The sequence below is a fragment of the Phyllobates terribilis genome, unplaced genomic scaffold (genome assembly GCF_046119375.1).
Source record: "Phyllobates terribilis strain yellow unplaced genomic scaffold, ASM4611937v1 Scaffold_2__4_contigs__length_985480577, whole genome shotgun sequence".
Taxonomy (NCBI): Eukaryota; Metazoa; Chordata; class Amphibia; order Anura; family Dendrobatidae; genus Phyllobates; species Phyllobates terribilis.
The window spans coordinates 952,920,497-952,938,516 of NW_027362762.1; the positions used below are offsets into that span (position 1 = coordinate 952,920,497).

General features: G+C 46.4%; 1 protein-coding gene and 1 long non-coding RNA gene across 5 annotated transcripts in view; one reads left to right on the plus strand and one right to left on the minus strand.

Moving 5' to 3' along the window:
* Positions 1-18,020, minus strand: part of LOC141239908 (beta-1,4-galactosyltransferase 3-like) — a 131,103-nt gene that overhangs the window by 56,390 nt on the left and 56,693 nt on the right. For 2 of the 3 annotated variants that reach the window (XM_073668576.1, XM_073668578.1), the window contains exon 1: positions 3,610-3,743. The exons of the other annotated variant lie outside the window; for it this stretch is intronic. The gene's annotated coding sequence lies outside the window, so the exon portion shown is untranslated. Of the gene's footprint in view, positions 1-3,609; positions 3,744-18,020 lie in introns of those variants that run through there. 3 annotated transcript variants of the gene reach the window in all.
* The window catches only part of LOC141239944 (uncharacterized), an 84,290-nt gene continuing 69,968 nt past the window's right edge, over positions 3,699-18,020 (plus strand). The window contains exon 1 of one of the 2 annotated variants that reach the window (XR_012305287.1): positions 3,699-3,768. This is a non-coding gene — a long non-coding RNA (uncharacterized lncRNA). The remainder of the gene's footprint in view (positions 3,769-18,020) is intronic. The other variant, XR_012305289.1, reaches the window with a different exon arrangement.

Consider the following 18,020-nt stretch of genomic DNA (forward strand, 5'->3'; position numbering starts at 1 on the left):
CATGGATTGTAAACTTGCATTTAAAAAAGGTAAAAAGCAAAGGGGGTGAAAACTTTCACAAGCCACTGCACACCCAGTACGGTCACTGCCAGCTCCACAATAGCAAAAGAACCACTAGCTTCCACCACCAATCGTTTATACAGGCCGATTGGACACCCATTACAGGTAGCGAATGGCTTCAAGGTCGCGGTTTACAGAGAAAGAGGAACAGAACTATTAAAAAAAAAATTATATATATATACATACATACACACACACACACATAGACAGTACAGACCAAAAGTTTGGACACACCTTCTCATTTAAAGATTTTTCTGTATTTTCATGACTATGAAAATTGTACATTCACACTGAAGGCATCAAAACTATGAATTAACACATGTGGAATTATATACTTAACAAAAAAGTGTGAAACTGAAAATATGTCTTATGTTCTAGGTTCTTCAAAAGTAGCCACCTTTTGCTTTGATGACAGCTTTGCACCCTCTTGGCATTCTCTTGATGAGCTTCAAGAGGTAGTCACCGGAAATGGTCTTCCAACAATCTTGAAGGAGTTCCCAGAGATGCTTAGCACTTGTTGGCCCTTTTGCCTTCACTCTGCGGTCCAGCTCACCCCAAACCATCTCGATTGGGTTCAGGTCTGGTGACTGTGGAGGCCAGGTCATCTGGCGTAGCCCCCCATCACTCTCCTTCTTGGTCAAATAGCCCTTACACAGCCTGGAGGTGTGTTTGGGGTCATTGTCCTGTTGAAAAATAAATGATGGTCCAACTAAACGCAAACCGGATGGAATAGCATGCCGCTGCAAGATGCTGTGGTAGCCATGCTGGTTCAGTATGCCTTCAATTTTGAATAAATCCCCAACAGTGTCACCAACAAAGCCCCCCCACACCATCACACCTCCTCCTCCATGCTTCACGGTGGGAACCAGGCATGTAGAGTCCATCCGTTCACCTTTTCTGCATCGCACAAAGACACGGTGGTTGGAACCAAAGATCTCAAATTTGGATTCATCACACCAAAGCACAGATTTCCACTGGTCTAATGTCCATTCCTTGTGTTCTTTAGCCCAAACAAGTCTCTTCTGCTTGTTGCCTGTCCTTAGCAGTGGTTTCCTAGCAGCTATTTTACCGTGAAGGCCTGCTGCACAAAGTCTCCTCTTAACAGTTGTTGTAGAGATGTGTCTGCTGCTAGAACTCTGTGTGGCATTGACCTGGTCTCTAATCTGAGCTGCGCTTAACCTGCAATTTCTGAGGCTGGTGACTCGGATAAACTTATCCTCAGAAGCAGAGGTGACTCTTGGTCTTCCTTTCCTGGGGCGGTCCTCAAGTGAGCCAGTTTCTTTGTAGCGCTTGATGGTTTTTGCAACTGCACTTGGGGACAATTTCAAAGTTTGACCAATTTTTCGGACTGACTGACCTTCATTTCTTAAAGTAATGATGGCCACTAGTTTTTCTTTACTTAGCTGCTTTTATCTTGCCATAATATAAATTCTAACAGTCTATTCAGTAGACTATCAGCTGTGTATCCACCAGACTTCTGCACAACACAACTGATGGTCCCAACCCCATTTATAAGGCAAGAAATCCCACTTATTAAACCTGACAGGGCACACCTGTGGAGTGAAAACCATTTCCGGTGACTACCTCTTGAAGCTCATCAAGAGAATGCCAAGAGTGTGCAAAGCAGTCATCAAAGCAAAAGGTGGCTACTTTGAAGAACCTAGAATATAAGACATATTTTCAGTTGTTTCACATTTTTTGTTAAGTATATAATTCCCACATGTGTTAATTCATAGTTTTGATGCCTCCAGTGTGAATGTACAATTTTCATAGTCAAGAAAATACAGAAAAATCTTTAAATGAGAAGGTGTGTCCAAACTTTTGGTCTGTACTAGTGTGTATATATATATATATATATATATATATTCTGGAAAGATAGGCAGTGTTTATAAAAATATACAAAGATGATACAAAAGGGGAACAGAACAATACGGTGTATACAATTGCATAGAATAAAAGGGATAGAGAAAGAGAAGTACTAAACCTGATGTTGAGGGAATGGCTTTTATCTTTATGGAGGGAAATGCTCCGATTAGGAAAATGGAACACACACAGCGAACTATGTCTTCCAGAATGAACAAAGACAGAGACCCAAACTATCATTTCTAACTAGATTAATGCTAGACCCACATATCTCCCCTTGATGAGCTCATATGGGAGCTGGTTATGGGATGTACTAGGTCTTTCAGAATTCCATGAGATCCCCAGCTTACAGGATATCTTCGCCCCTAGGAGGTCCCAGGTGGTAGATATTGTCGTCATGTTTCTTATCGCGATTTTATCTTTACGTAGAGTTGAAACATGGCATGGATAGCATCATCTATCGGAACGTTAAGTTGGAGGAGTTAGAAAGGCCTTACGGTGATGTGAGTGAATGAGTTCTGTTTATCCCTTCACTACGACGCCGAAAATATATCTCTCATAAATATCAGATCAATGCAAACCCCAATATTCATAGCTAGACACCAGAGACAAGAGTATCTAACTACAATTGCTCAGTTTTTCTTTGAGGAGATCAAGAGTTACCTCTAAAGGTGTAAGATTTTTCACTTCTCTGCCTCTTGAATAAATGGATCTCAGACTTTGTGTCTTTTCCCCCAGAAAATTTCTCTTCTGTAATTACCTGGTCACTGCATGATGCTCCTACTTCAATGGAATTTGAATTGTTGGCTCTCTCTCACTTCCCCAGGAATAATTAGTCCCAAATGTTCAATGTGAGAGTGATATGGCCCCTCTACGGAGATGTCTCATGGATTTTTTTAAATTTTTCTCTATGACAATATATGTAAGCAAAAGAAAAAACATCCGGAGGTCAGCTGCTCGCAGCAGAAGTACCCCGACCAGCGGCCTAGCTCCCCGGTCCTCCCTTCACACTTGCCGTCAGGAGGGGCCCTGGGGGGGTACATTGGGGGGTTAATTTAAAGTAGTGCACAACTCATTTAAATACTGCTTCGCTGATTAGTCGCGCCCGGTCGGCCGCATACATATTCTAGAATACCCGATGCGTTAGAATTGGGCCACCATCTAGTGTGTGTGTATATATATATATATATTAAACTGTGAATATTAACAAAAAAAATACACTTAAAAAAAAAATAAAGCCTGGATTATGTGATTTATGTCACCTAGTTTCCCAAAATATGCAATAAAATACCATAAAAAGTCACGGGATCCAAAATAGTTTCACTACGAGCTACAACTTTACTGTCAGGGAAGAAAAATAAATCTATATAAACCTCATACAGCAGCACAGACTATAAAAAGGAGACAAAAAATAGAATAAAACCCAAAACTTAGTTTGTGGCACACTTTGTATCACCTTGACGATACGTCCGGCTCTGCTACATGCACATAACGCACGGGCGGATATACACACATTCACACTATATAGCTCTATACATGGAGATAAAACTTACTACGGGACTATTACACCCGCAGCACATATAACACCACACGAGTTTCCGTCCCACCCTATATATCACCCCCCTAAATGATACATGGTGACATAACACACGGGAGACCCCGGTAACGGGCGAAGGTCGCGGTTACCTGCCGGCTCCGGTCGCCTGAGGCAGATGCGGTCACCTGTTACCCTGCGCGCTCCCTACACCTCGAGCATGCGTGCGCGCCACCGCTCACACTGAGACGTAGAACAGGCGGAGACGCGCATAGCAACAAGCCCCGCCCACTGCGTGCCGGAATCAACAGGTGAGAAGTTGTCCCTGGGTGTTGGAATGGGAAACCCGTCCACTACTGGCCGCTGCAGAGCTGTCGTCATGGTTACTGGCCCTTTAACGCCATCTTGAGTCCTGTGCTGTGGCCCTTGGGCCCCAACAGTTATTTCTTTTTTACTCTGTTGTTGTTTGTGCTAAAAATTGCAAATTTTATTGGACATTTATAATAAAAGTCTGTCACAGCACTGATCCCCCATAACGGGTCGTCATCCACAGATCCCCCATAACAGAGCATCATCCACAGATCCCCCATAACAGAGCATCATCCACAGATCCCCCATAACAGCGAAACATCCACTGATCCCCCATAACAGGTCGTCATCCACAGATCCCCCATAACAGAGCATCCACAGATCCCCCATAACAGCGCGTCATCCACAGATCCCCCATAACAGTGAGTCATCCACAGATCCTCCATAACAGTGAGTCATCCACAGATCCCCCATAACAGTGCGTCATCCACAGATCCCCCATAACAGAGCATTCTCAGATCCCCCATAACAGTGAGTCATCCACAGATCCTCCATAACAGTGAGTCATCCACAGATCCCCCATAACAGTGCGTCATCTACAGATCCCCCATAACAGTACGTCATCCACAGATCCCCCATAACAGTACGTCATCCACAGATCCCCTATAACAGAGCATCCACAGATCCCCCATAACAGCGCATCATCCACAGATCCCCTATAACAGAGCATCCACAGATCCATAACAGTGCGTCATCCACAGATCCCTCATAACAGTGCGTCATCCACAGATCCCCCATAACAGCGCATCATCCACAGATCCCCTATAACAGAGCATCCACAGATCCCCTATAACAGAGCATCTACAGATCCCCCATAACAGTGTTTCATCCACAGATCCCCCATAACAGTGCGTCATCCACAGATCCCCCATAACATAGCGTCATCCACAGATCTCCCATAACAGCGGGTCATCCACATATCGCCCATAACAGTGCGTCATCCACAGATCCCCTATAACAGAGCATCCACAAATCCCCCATAGCAGCGTGTCATCCGCAGATCCCCCATAACAGAGCATCCACAGATCCCCCATAACAGAGCATCCACAGATCCCCCATAACAGCGCGTCATCCACAGATCCGCCATAACAGAGCATCCACAGATCCCCCATAACAGGGCGTCATCCATAGATCCCCCATAACAGAGCATCCACAGATCCCCCATAACAGGGCTTCATCCACAGATCCCCCATAACAGTGCGTCATCCACAGATCCCCCATAACACTGCGTCATCCACAGATTCCCCATAACAGTGCGTCATCCACAGATCCCCCATAACAGTGCATCATCCACAGATCCCCCATAACGGCGCATCATCCACAGATCCCCCATAACAGTACGTCATCCACAGATCCCCCATAACAGTGCGTCATCCACAGATCCCCTACAACAGAGCATCCACAGATCCCCCATAACAGCGCATCATCCACAGATCCCCTATAACAGAGCATCCACAGATCCCCCATAACAGTGCGTCATCCACAGATCCCTCATAACAGTGCATCATCCACAGATCCCCCATAACAGCGCATCATCCACAGATCCCCTATAACAGAGCATCCACAGATCCCCCATAACAGCGCATCATCCACAGATCCCCTATAACAGAGCATCCACAGATCCCCCATAACAGTGCATCATCCACAGATCCCTCATAACAGTGCGTCATCCACAGATCCCCCATAACAGCGCATCATCCACAGATCCCCTATAACAGAGCATCCACAGATCCCCTATAACAGAGCATCTACAGATCCCCCATAACAGTGTTTCATCCACAGATCCCCCATAACAGTGCGTCATCCACAGATCCCCCATAACATAGCGTCATCCACAGATCCCCCATAACAACGCGTCATCCACATATCCCCCATAACAGTGCGTCATCCACAGATCCCCTATAACAGAGCATCCACAAATCCCCCATAACAGCGTGTCATCCGCAGATCCCCCATAACAGAGCATCCACAGATCCCCCATAACAGAGCATCCACAGATCCCCCATAACAGCGCGTCATCCACAGATCCGCCATAACAGAGCATCCACAGATCCCCCATAACAGGGCGTTATCCATAGATCCCCCATAACAGAGCATCCACAGATCCCCCATAACAGGGCTTCATCCACAGATCCCCCATAACAGTGCGTCATCCACAGATCCCCCATAACACTGCGTCATCCACAGATTCCCCATAACAGTGCGTCATCCACAGATCCCCCATAACAGTGCATCATCCACAGATCCCCCATAACGGCGCATCATCCACAGATCCCCCATAACAGTACGTCATCCACAGATCCCCCATAACAGTGCGTCATCCACAGATCCCCTATAACAGAGCATCCACAGATCCCCCATAACAGCGCATCATCCACAGATCCCCTATAACAGAGCATCCACAGATCCCCCATAACAGTGCGTCATCCACAGATCCCTCATAACAGTGCATCATCCACAGATCCCCCATAACAGCGCATCATCCACAGATCCCCTATAACAGAGCATCCACAGATCCCCCATAACAGCGCATCATCCACAGATCCCCTATAACAGAGCATCCACAGATCCCCCATAACAGTGCGTCATCCACAGATCCCTCATAACAGTGCGTCATCCACAGATCCCCCATAACAGCGCATCATCCACAGATCCCCTATAACAGAGCATCCACAGATCCCCTATAACAGAGCATCTACAGATCCCCCATAACAGTGTTTCATCCACAGATCCCCCATAACAGTGCGTCATCCACAGATCCCCCATAACATAGCGTCATCCACAGATTCCCCATAACAACGCGTCATCCACATATCCCCCATAACAGTGCGTCATCCACAGATCCCCTATAACAGAGCATCCACAAATCCCCCATAACAGCGTGTCATCCGCAGATCCCCCATAACAGAGCATCCACAGATCCCCCATAACAGAGCATCCACAGATCCCCCATAACAGCGCGTCATCCACAGATCCGCCATAACAGAGCATCCACAGATCCCCCATAACAGGGCGTCATCCATAGATCCCCCATAACAGAGCATCCACAGATCCCCCATAACAGGGCTTCATCCACAGATCCCCTATAACAGTGCGTCATCCACAGATCCCCCATAACACTGCGTCATCCACAGATTCCCCATAACAGTGCGTCATCCACAGATCCCCCATAACAGTGCATCATCCACAGATCCCCCATAACGGCGCATCATCCAAAGATCCCCCATAACAGCGCGTCATCCACAGATCCCCCATAATAGTGCGTCATCCACAGGTCCCCCATAACTGCATCATCCACAGATCCCCCATAACAGTGAGTCATCCACAGATCCTCCATAACAGTGAGTCATCCACAGATCCCCCATAACAGTGCGTCATCCTCAGATCCCCCATAACAGTGCGTCATCTACAGATCCCCCATAACAGTACGTCATCCACAGATCCCCCATAACAGTGCGTCATCCACAGATCCCCTATAACAGAGCATCCACAGATCCCCCATAACAGCGCATCATCCACAGATCCCCTATAACAGAGCATCCACAGATCCCCCATAACAGTGCGTCATCCACAGATCCCTCATAACAGTGCGTCATCCACAGATCCCCCATAACAGCGCATCATCCACAGATCCCCTATACCAGAGCATCCACAGATCCCCTATAACAGAGTATCTACAGATCCCCCATAACATAGCGTCATCCACAGATCCCCCATAACAGCGCGTCATCCACATATCCCCCATAACAGTGCGTCATCCACAGATCCCCTATAACAGAGCATCCACAGATCCCCCATAACTGCGTGTCATCCGCAGATCCCCCATAACCGAGCATCCACAGATCCCCCATAACAGAGCATCCACAGATCCCCCATAACAGTGCGTCATCCACAGATCCGCCATAACAGAGCATCCACAGATCCCCCATAACAGGGCGTCATCCACAGATTCCCCATAACAGTGCGTCATCCACAGATCCCCCATAACAGTGCATCATCCACAGATCCCCCATAACGGCGCATCATCCACAGATCCCCATAACAGCGCGTCATCCACAGATCCCCCATAATAGTGCGTCATCCACAGGTCCCCCATAACTGCGTCATCCACAGATCCCCCATAATAATGCGTCATTCTCAGATCCCCCATAACAGTGCATCATCCACAGATCCCCTATAACAGAGCATCCACAAATCCCCCATAACAGCGTGTCATCCGCAGATCCCCCATAACAGAGCATCCACAGATCCCCCATAACAGAGCATCCACAGATCCCCCATAACAGCGCGTCATCCACAGATCCGCCATAACAGAGCATCCACAGATCCCCCATAACAGGGCGTCATCCATAGATCCCCCATAACAGAGCATCCACAGATCCCCCATAACAGGGCTTCATCCACAGATCCCCCATAACACTGCGTCATCCACAGATTCCCCACAACAGTGCGTCATCCACAGATCCCCCATAACAGTGCATCATCCACAGATCCCCCATAACGGCGCATCATCCACAGATCCCCCATAACAGCGCGTCATCCACAGAACCCCCATAATAGTGCGTCATCCACAGGTCCCCCATAACTGCATCATCCACAGATCCCCCATAACAGAGCGTCATCCACAGATCCCCCATAACAGAGCATCCACAGATCCCCCATAACAGTGAGTCATCCACAGATCCTCCATAACAGTGAGTCATCCACTGATCCCCCATAACAGCGCGTCATCCACCGATCCCCCATAATAGTGCGTCATCCACAGGTCCCCTATAACTGCATCATCCACAGATCCCCCATAACAGAGCATCCACAGATCTCCCATAACAGTGAGTCATCCACAGATCCTCCATAACAGTGAGTCATCCACAGATCCCCCATAACAGTGCGTCATCCTCAGATCCCCCATAACAGTGCGTCATCTACAGATCCCCCATAACAGTACGTCATCCACAAATCCCCCATAACAGTGCGTCATCCACAGATCCCCTATAACAGAGCATCCACAGATCCCCCATAACAGCGCATCATCCACAGATCCCCTATAACAGAGCATCCACAGATCCCCCATAACAGTGCGTCATCCACAGATCCCCTATAACAGAGCATCCACAGATCCCCCATAACAGCGCATCATCCACAGATCCCCTATAACAGAGCATCCACAGATCCCCCATAACAGTGCGTCATCCACAGATCCCTCATAACAGTGCGTCATCCACAGATCCCCCATAACAGCGCATCATCCACAGATCCCCTATAACAGAGCATCCACAGATCCCCTATAACAGAGCATCTACAGATCCCCCATAACATAGCGTCATCCACAGATCCCCCATAACAGCGCGTCATCCACATATCCCCCATAACAGTGCGTCATCCACAGATCCCCTATAACAGAGCATCCATAGATCCCCCATAACTGCGTGTCATCCGCAGATCCCTCATAACAGAGCATCCACAGATCCCCCATAACAGAGCATCCATAGATCCCCCATAACAGCGCGTCATGCACAGATCCTCCATAACAGTGCATCCACAGATCCCCCATAACAGGGCGTCATCCACAGATTCCCCATAACAGTGCGTCATCCACAGATCCCCCATAACAGTGCATCATCCACAGATCCCCCATAACAGCGCGTCATCCACAGATCCGCCATAACAGAGCATCCACAGATCCCCCATAACAGGGCGTCATCCACAGATTCCCCATAACAGCGCGTCATCCACAGATCCGCCATAACAGAGCATCCACAGATCCCCCATAACAGGGCGTCATCCACAGATCCCCCATAACAGTGCATCATCCACAGATCCCCCATAACGGCGCATCATCCACAGATCCCCCATAACAGCGCGTCATCCACAGATCCCCCATAATAGTGCGTCATCCACAGGTCCCCCATAACTGCGTCATCCACAGATCCCCCATAACAGTGCGTCATCCACAGATTCCCCCATAACAGAGCATCCACAGATCCCCCATAACAGCGCGTCATCCACAGATCCGCCATAACAGAGCATCCACAGATCCCCCATAACAGGGCGTCATCCATAGATCCCCCATAACAGAGCATCCACAGATCCCCCATAACAGGGCTTCATCCACAGATCCCCCATAACACTGCGTCATCCACAGATTCCCCACAACAGTGCGTCATCCACAGATCCCCCATAACAGTGCATCATCCACAGATCCCCCATAACGGCGCATCATCCACAGATCCCCCATAACAGCGCGTCATCCACAGAACCCCCATAATAGTGCGTCATCCACAGATCCCCCATAACAGTGAGTCATCCACAGATCCTCCATAACAGTGAGTCATCCACTGATCCCCCATAACAGCGCGTCATCCACCGATCCCCCATAATAGTGCGTCATCCACAGGACCCCTATAACTGCATCATCCACAGATCCCCCATAACAGAGCATCCACAGATCTCCCATAACAGTGAGTCATCCACAGATCCTCCATAACAGTGAGTCATCCACAGATCCCCCATAACAGTGCGTCATCCTCAGATCCCCCATAACAGTGCGTCATCTACAGATCCCCCATAACAGTACGTCATCCATAGATCCCCCATAACAGTGCGTCATCCACAGATCTCCTATAACAGAGCATCCACAGATCCCCCATAACAGCGCATCATCCACAGATCCCCTATAACAGAGCATCCACAGATCCCCCATAACAGTGCGTCATCCACAGATCCACTATAACAGAGCATCCACAGATCCCCCATAACAGCGCATCATCCACAGATCCCCTATAACAGAGCATCCACAGATCCCCCAGAACAGTGCGTCATCCACAGATCCCTCATAACAGTGCGTCATCCACAGATCCCCCATAACAGCGCATCATCCACAGATCCCCTATAACAGAGCATCCACAGATCCCCTATAACAGAGCATCTACAGATCCCCCATAACATAGCGTCATTCACAGATCCCCCATAACAGCGCGTCATCCACATATCCCCCATAACAGTGCGTCATCCACAGATCCCCTATAACAGAGCATCCACAGATCCCCCATAACTGCGTGTCATCCGCAGATCCCTCATAACAGAGCATCCACAGATCCCCCATAACAGAGCATCCATAGATCCCCCATAACAGCGCGTCATCCACAGATCCTCCATAACAGTGCATCCACAGATCCCCCATAACAGGGCGTCATCCACAGATTCCCCATAACTGCGTCATCCACAGATCCCCCATAACAGTGCATCATCCACAGATCCCCCATAACAGCGCGTCATCCACAGATCCGCCTTAACAGAGCATCCACAGATCCCCCATAACAGGGCGTCATCCACAGATTCCCCATAACAGCGCGTCATCCACAGATCCGCCATAACAGAGCATCCACAGATCCCCCATAACAGGGCGTCATCCACAGATCCCCCATAACAGTGCATCATCCACAGATCCCCCATAACGGCGCATCATCCACAGATCCCCCATAACAGCGCGTCATCCACAGATCCCCCATAATAGTGCGTCATCCACAGGTCCCCCATAACTGCGTCATCCACAGATCCCCCATAACAGTGCGTCATCCACAGATTCCCCCATAACAGCGCGTCATCCACAGATCCCCCATAATAGTGCGTCATCCACAGGTCCCCCATAACTGCGTCATCCACAGATCCCCCATAACAGTGCGTCATCCACAGATTCCCCCATAACAGTGCGTCATCCACAGATCCCCCATTACAGTGCGTCATCCACCGATCCTCCATAACAGTGTCATCCACAGATCTCCTTAAGGCTATGTGTGCACGTTCAGGATTTGAATGCAGAAATTTCTGCAGCATTTCTCTATCTCTTGGCAGGAAAAACGCTGCTGAAAAAACGTGCGTTTTGCTGCGATTTGTGATGCGTTTTTGATTTTTTTTTTTATGCGCTTTTTTGGATGCATTTTTGTACATCAATGAATGCTTTTTGGAGCTAAATAAAGATATTTGAAAAAAGAAACGTGGGACAATGCTTCAACCTATGGATTATTGTCAGACCTGGGGTGAGTATAGTTAATTTAAATTATTAAAGAATGTGTCTGTGTGTTTATTTAACTCTTTACTTTACTTTAATTACCTTTTAGTTATGAAAGGGTCTGATTGACACCTTGTCATCACCAAACAAGAGGGCTAGGTGTCAGCTAATCCCCTACACCCAATCTCATTAGCATTTCCATTCAAGTAATTTCAGGGGCAGCTGAGAGCTGCTATGTTTAGCCTAGGAAGGTGCCATTGGGCAAACATGTTCCCTGGCCATTAATAGCAGCTCACAGCTGTTTCGTTAGCCACTACGTCCCCACTAACAGCAATAAGCAGCGCTTTGGACGCAGCGTATTCTCGCTGCTTCCAAAACGCTGTGTTCTAATGCCGCACTTTTGTTGTCAGTACTTGCGGATCCACCGCATATAATGACATTTCAATCGGTCAAAACCTGCAGCGGAGGCTAGCGTGTCCACAACAGAAATTGACATGCTGCGGGTGAGTCTGGGTACGTGGCCACAATCAGGAGGTGCATGTGCGTGTTTATGCAGCGAAACCCGTAGTGTCCAGATGTTACAGCATAGTGGATGGGATCTCTAGAAATCCCATGTCCACTATGCGTGCATCTGAGGCTGTGAATCACCCGTGGACACTGACATGCGGAACGTCTTTCAGGACTGCAGCATGTCAAATTCTCTTGCGGAGTCTCTAGTCTCCACAACAGAAATTTGACCACTAGCATGTATTGAATGCGGTAAATCTGTATGGTTCAGTGAACACATGTGGATTTACCTGCTTTCAATAGAGCACAGCGTTTTGTACGCAGCAAAAATATGCTGCATCCAAAGCGCTGCTACATCTGGATCGTGGGCACATAGTCTAAAAAATTCAACAAAAATGGAGTGGGCTCCCATGTAATTTTCCTAGCAGAGGGAAAGCCGACCGCTGGGGGCTGATATTAGTAGCCAGGGAAGGGGTAATTAGCCAAAAATGTTCCCTGGCTATTAATAACAGCTCACAGCTGTTGCTTTGCCTTTACTGGCTAGATTACAGGGGGACCCAGAAAAAAATTGACGTAGGGTCCCTATAAAAAAAATCTATCCAGAAAAGGCTGAACAGACAGCTGCGGGCTGATATTCATAGCCAGGGAAGGGATCATGGACCCTGGCCCCCTCCGCGGCTAATAATATCACCCCTCAGCAGTCCCAGAAATGGCTCATCCATAAGATGCGCCAAATCTGGCCAAATCTCCGCTCTACCCACTGCCGTGTAGCGGTGGCGAATGGGGTTGGGGTTTAGGTCAGCCTTGTATTGGTGGCTGACATGAAGCCCAGGTTAGTAATGGAGGGTGTCTATAAGACGCCCCATTACTAACCCCATAATTATGTTTTCAACGCTTTTTCAATAAAGACACCGTCAGAATAAAGTATTTTATCGAAATAAAATAACACATGGTTTTAATAATTTTTTTTATTGTTCTCCCAATCCCCGACGCCCTCGTCTCCTGAAAGAAAACAAAAATAAAAAACAACCATATCCCTCACTTGTCCGCTGTCATGACGTAATCCAGATTGTCCCTCGGCGATCCGGGTCACTTCTGCAGCAGCCACATCAATCACTGATGGGACTGCTGTAGAAGACAGCACTGTACACTGACAGGAGTGTAAAATCACTCCTGTCAGTGTACATGGCTCTGCTGCAGGCTGAGGTCACGTGAGTTCATCAGCTGAAGATCAGCTGATCAGCCCCGGTGACCTCATACTGCGTGAGAATATTCCCACACAGCACTGGTGCCGTAGACTGAGGTCCCGGAGCTCTCAGCTGATGAACTCGCATGACCTCAGCTGGCAGCATCAATGTACACTGCTGGAACTGAACGCACTCCTGTCAGTGTACCGCTGGCCGCCGGGATAATCGCGTCACAAGGGGACATCAGGAGGACGGCGGGACACTGGGGGATGCCGGACAGATGAGGATAAAAGGTGTTTTTTTATTTTAAATAGATTTTTACTTTTTTTTTTTTTTAAATCGCACACAACCCCGGGTTGGCTGAGGAGACTACTGCTCCTCTCAGCCGTGCCGCTGTTATCAGTGGGAGCGGCAGTCGGATGATGGGAGAAGTAGTTTTCCCCGACCCTGACGCTATAAAGAATGGACATGCTGCGTATTTTAACGCAATGGCAATCCTGAGCGGAAATTTCCGCATCATGTGCACAGCACATCAGGACTGTCATTGCAATAGCTGGCAGACGGATGACCTAGCATTTTTGGTGCATTTCCGCGCAGAAAAAAACGCAGCGAAAACACATCAAAAACGCTCAGTGTGCACTTAATCTAACTGCGTCATCCACATATCCCCCATAACAACGCGTCATCCACAGATCCCCCATAACAGTGCGTCATCCACAGATCCCCCGTAACAGTGCGTCATCCACAGATCCACCATAACAGTGCATCATCCACAGATCCCCCATAACAGTGCGTCATCCACAGATCCCCCATAACAGTGCATCATCCACAGATCCCCCATAACAGTGCGTCATCCACAGATCCCCCATAACAGTGCGTCATCCACACATCCCCCATAATAGTGGGTCATCCACAGATCCCCCATAACAGTGCGTCATCCACAGATTCCCCATAACAGTGCGTCATCCACACATCCCCCATAATAGTGGGTCATCCACAGATCCCCCATAACAGTGCGTCATCCACAGATCCCCCATAACAGTGCGTCATCCACAGATTCCTCATAGCAGTGCGTCATCCACAGATCCCCCTTAACAGTGCATCACCCACAGATCCCCCGTAACAGTGCATCATCCACAGATCCCCCATAACAGTGCGTCATCCACAGATCCCCCATAACAGTGCGTCATCCACACATCCCCCATAATAGTGGGTCATCCACAGATCCCCCATGACAGTGCGTCATCCACAGATTCCCCATAACAGTACGTCATTCACAGATCCCCCATAGCAGTGCGTCATCCACTTATCCACCATAACAGTGCATCATCCGCTTATCCCCCGTAACAGTGCATCACCCACAGATCCCCCATAAGAGTGCATCATCCACAGATCCCCCATAACAGTGCGTCATCCACAGATCCCCCATAACAGCGCATATCCACACATCCCCCATAATAGTGGGTCATCCACAGATCCCCCATGACAGTGCGTCATCCACAGATTCCCCATAACAGTACGTCATTCACAGATCCCCCATAGCAGTGCGTCATCCACTTATCCACCATAACAGTGCATCATCCGCTTATCCCCCGTAACAGTGCATCACCCACAGATCCCCCATAAGAGTGCATCATCCACAGATCCCCCATAACAGTGCGTCATCCACACATCCCCCATAATAGTGGGTCATCCACAGATCCCCCATGACAGTGCGTCATCCACAGATTCCCCATAACAGTGCGTCATCCACAGATCCACCATAACAGAATGTCATCCAGAGATCCCCCATATCAGTGTTTCATCCATAGATCTCCCATAACAGTGCGTCATCCACAGATCCCCCATAACAGTAGGTCAGCCACTGATCTCCCATAACAGTGCATCATCCACAGATCCTCCATAACAGCGTCATCCACTGATCCCCCATAACAGTGCGTCATCCACAGATCTCTCATAACAGTGCGTCATCCACAGATCTCCCATAACAGTGCGTCATCCACAGATCCCCCATAACAGTGCGTCATCCACAGATCCCCCAATAAACAGTCCCAGCAAAGTCTCCGCTACATGATACGGTGACATTGTTCGATCCTCCTCTTCATTTTGTCTGAAAAAAGTTGACAGATAACGGCTGGAAGTTGTAGTCATTTTGGTGGCCCGGCCCATTCCAGCCCTGCTGTCTCATCTGTGCTATCATACAGGCACACCTTGTACTGGGACCGGCGTGTGGTTGATATGTCCTTTAATTTCTTTACACTCAGAGTTCGGTCGTCTCAATCAGGAATTCACCGAATATTATTTGGACGATCTGGCAGCAAAAACCCGAGTTTATCTTGAGATATAATCTTAGGTCAGAGGAAGTCGTCTTCCTGCCAAATAGGTGTTGTCCATTAGAGGGGAAGAACATCGCTGTGTATAGTCTCTGCAGCGTGCACTGCGGTTCTGGACGTATTCACATCCTTTAATATTATATAGTGCCATATATAATGTCATATACTGTATAATGCCATAAATAATGCCATATACTGTATAATGCCACTCTGCGCTGTGTGAATTCATGGCACATTTAAGAGCCAGAGTGTCATCTTAAGGTGAAGCATTGTATTTAGAGCAATACTAAATAAAATGTTAGCGAACTGAAAAAGTGTCTCTATGTACCATATTCTGACAATTTAGCCACATGATCAAACTGATAATACCTCACAAAAATATAACTAATATAATACTGTATTCTTTATCCACTTTCTCCAAATATATCTCTTCTCTAATGCCACCCCTATGTACATACTATAATACTGCCCCTATGTGCTACAATATAACTACTATAATACTGCCCCTATGTACAAGAATATAACTACTATAATACTGCTCCTATGTACAAGAATATAACTACTATAATACTGCCCCTATGTACAAGAATATAACTACTATAATACTGCTCCTATGTGCAAGAATATAACTACTATAATACTGCTCCTATGTACAAGAATATAACTACTGTAATACTGCTCCTATGTACAAGAATATAACTACTATAATACTGCCCCCTATGTACAAGAATATACTTACTATAATACTGCCCCCTATGTACAAGAATATAACTACTATAATACTGCTCCCTATGTGCAAGAATATAACTACTATAATACTGCTCCTATGTACAAGAATATAACTACTATAATACTGCCCCTATGTACAAGAATATTACTATAATACTGCCCTCTATGTACAAGAATATAACTAGTATAATACTCCTCCTATGTATAATAATATAACTACTATAATACTGCTCCTATGTACAAGAATATAACTACTATAATACTGCTCCTATTTACAAGAATATAACTACTATAATACTGACCCCTATCTACAAGAGTATACCTACTATAATAATGCTCCTATTTACAAGAATATAACTACTATAATACTGCTCCTATGTATAAGAATATAACTACTTTAATACTGCCCCCTATGAACAAGAATATAACTACTTTAATACTGCTCCTATGTACTAGAATATAACAACTATAATACTGCTCCTATTTACAAGAATATAACTACTATAATACTGCTCCTATGTATAAGAATATAACTACTATACTACTGCCCCCTATGTACAAGGATATAACTACCATAATACTGCTCCTATGTACAAGAATATAACTACTATAATACTGCTCCTATTTACAAGAATATAACTACTATAATACTGCTCCTATGTATAAGAATATAACTACTATAATACTACTCCTATGTACAAGAATATAACTACTATAATACTGCTCCCTATGTACAAGAATATAACTACTATAATACTCCCCCTTTGTACAAGAATATAACTACTATAATACTGCCCCTATGTACAAGAATATAACTACTATAATACTGCTCCTATGTGCAAGAATATAACTACTATAATACTGCCCCTGTGTACAAGAATATAACTACTATAATACTGCTCCTATGTACAAGAATATAACTACTATAATACTGCCCCCTATGTACAAGAATATAACTACTATAATACTGCCCCTATGTACAAGAATATAACTACTATAATACTGCCCCCTATGTACAAGAATATAACTACTATAATACTGCCCCCTATGTACAAGAATATAACTACTATAATACTGCCCCCTATGTACAAGAATATAACTACTATAATACTGACCCTATGTACAAGAATATAACTACTATAATACTGCCCCTATGTACAAGAATATAACTACTATAATACTGCCCCCTATGTACAAGAATATAACTACTATAATACTGCCCCTATGTACAAGAATATAACTACTATAATACTGTCCCCTATGTACAAGAATATAACTACTATAATACTGCTCCTATGGACAAGAATATAACTACTATAATACTGCTCCTATGTACAAGAATATAACTACTATAATACTGCTCCTGTGTACAAGAATATAACTACTATCATACTGCTCCTATTTACAAGAATATGACTACTATAATACTG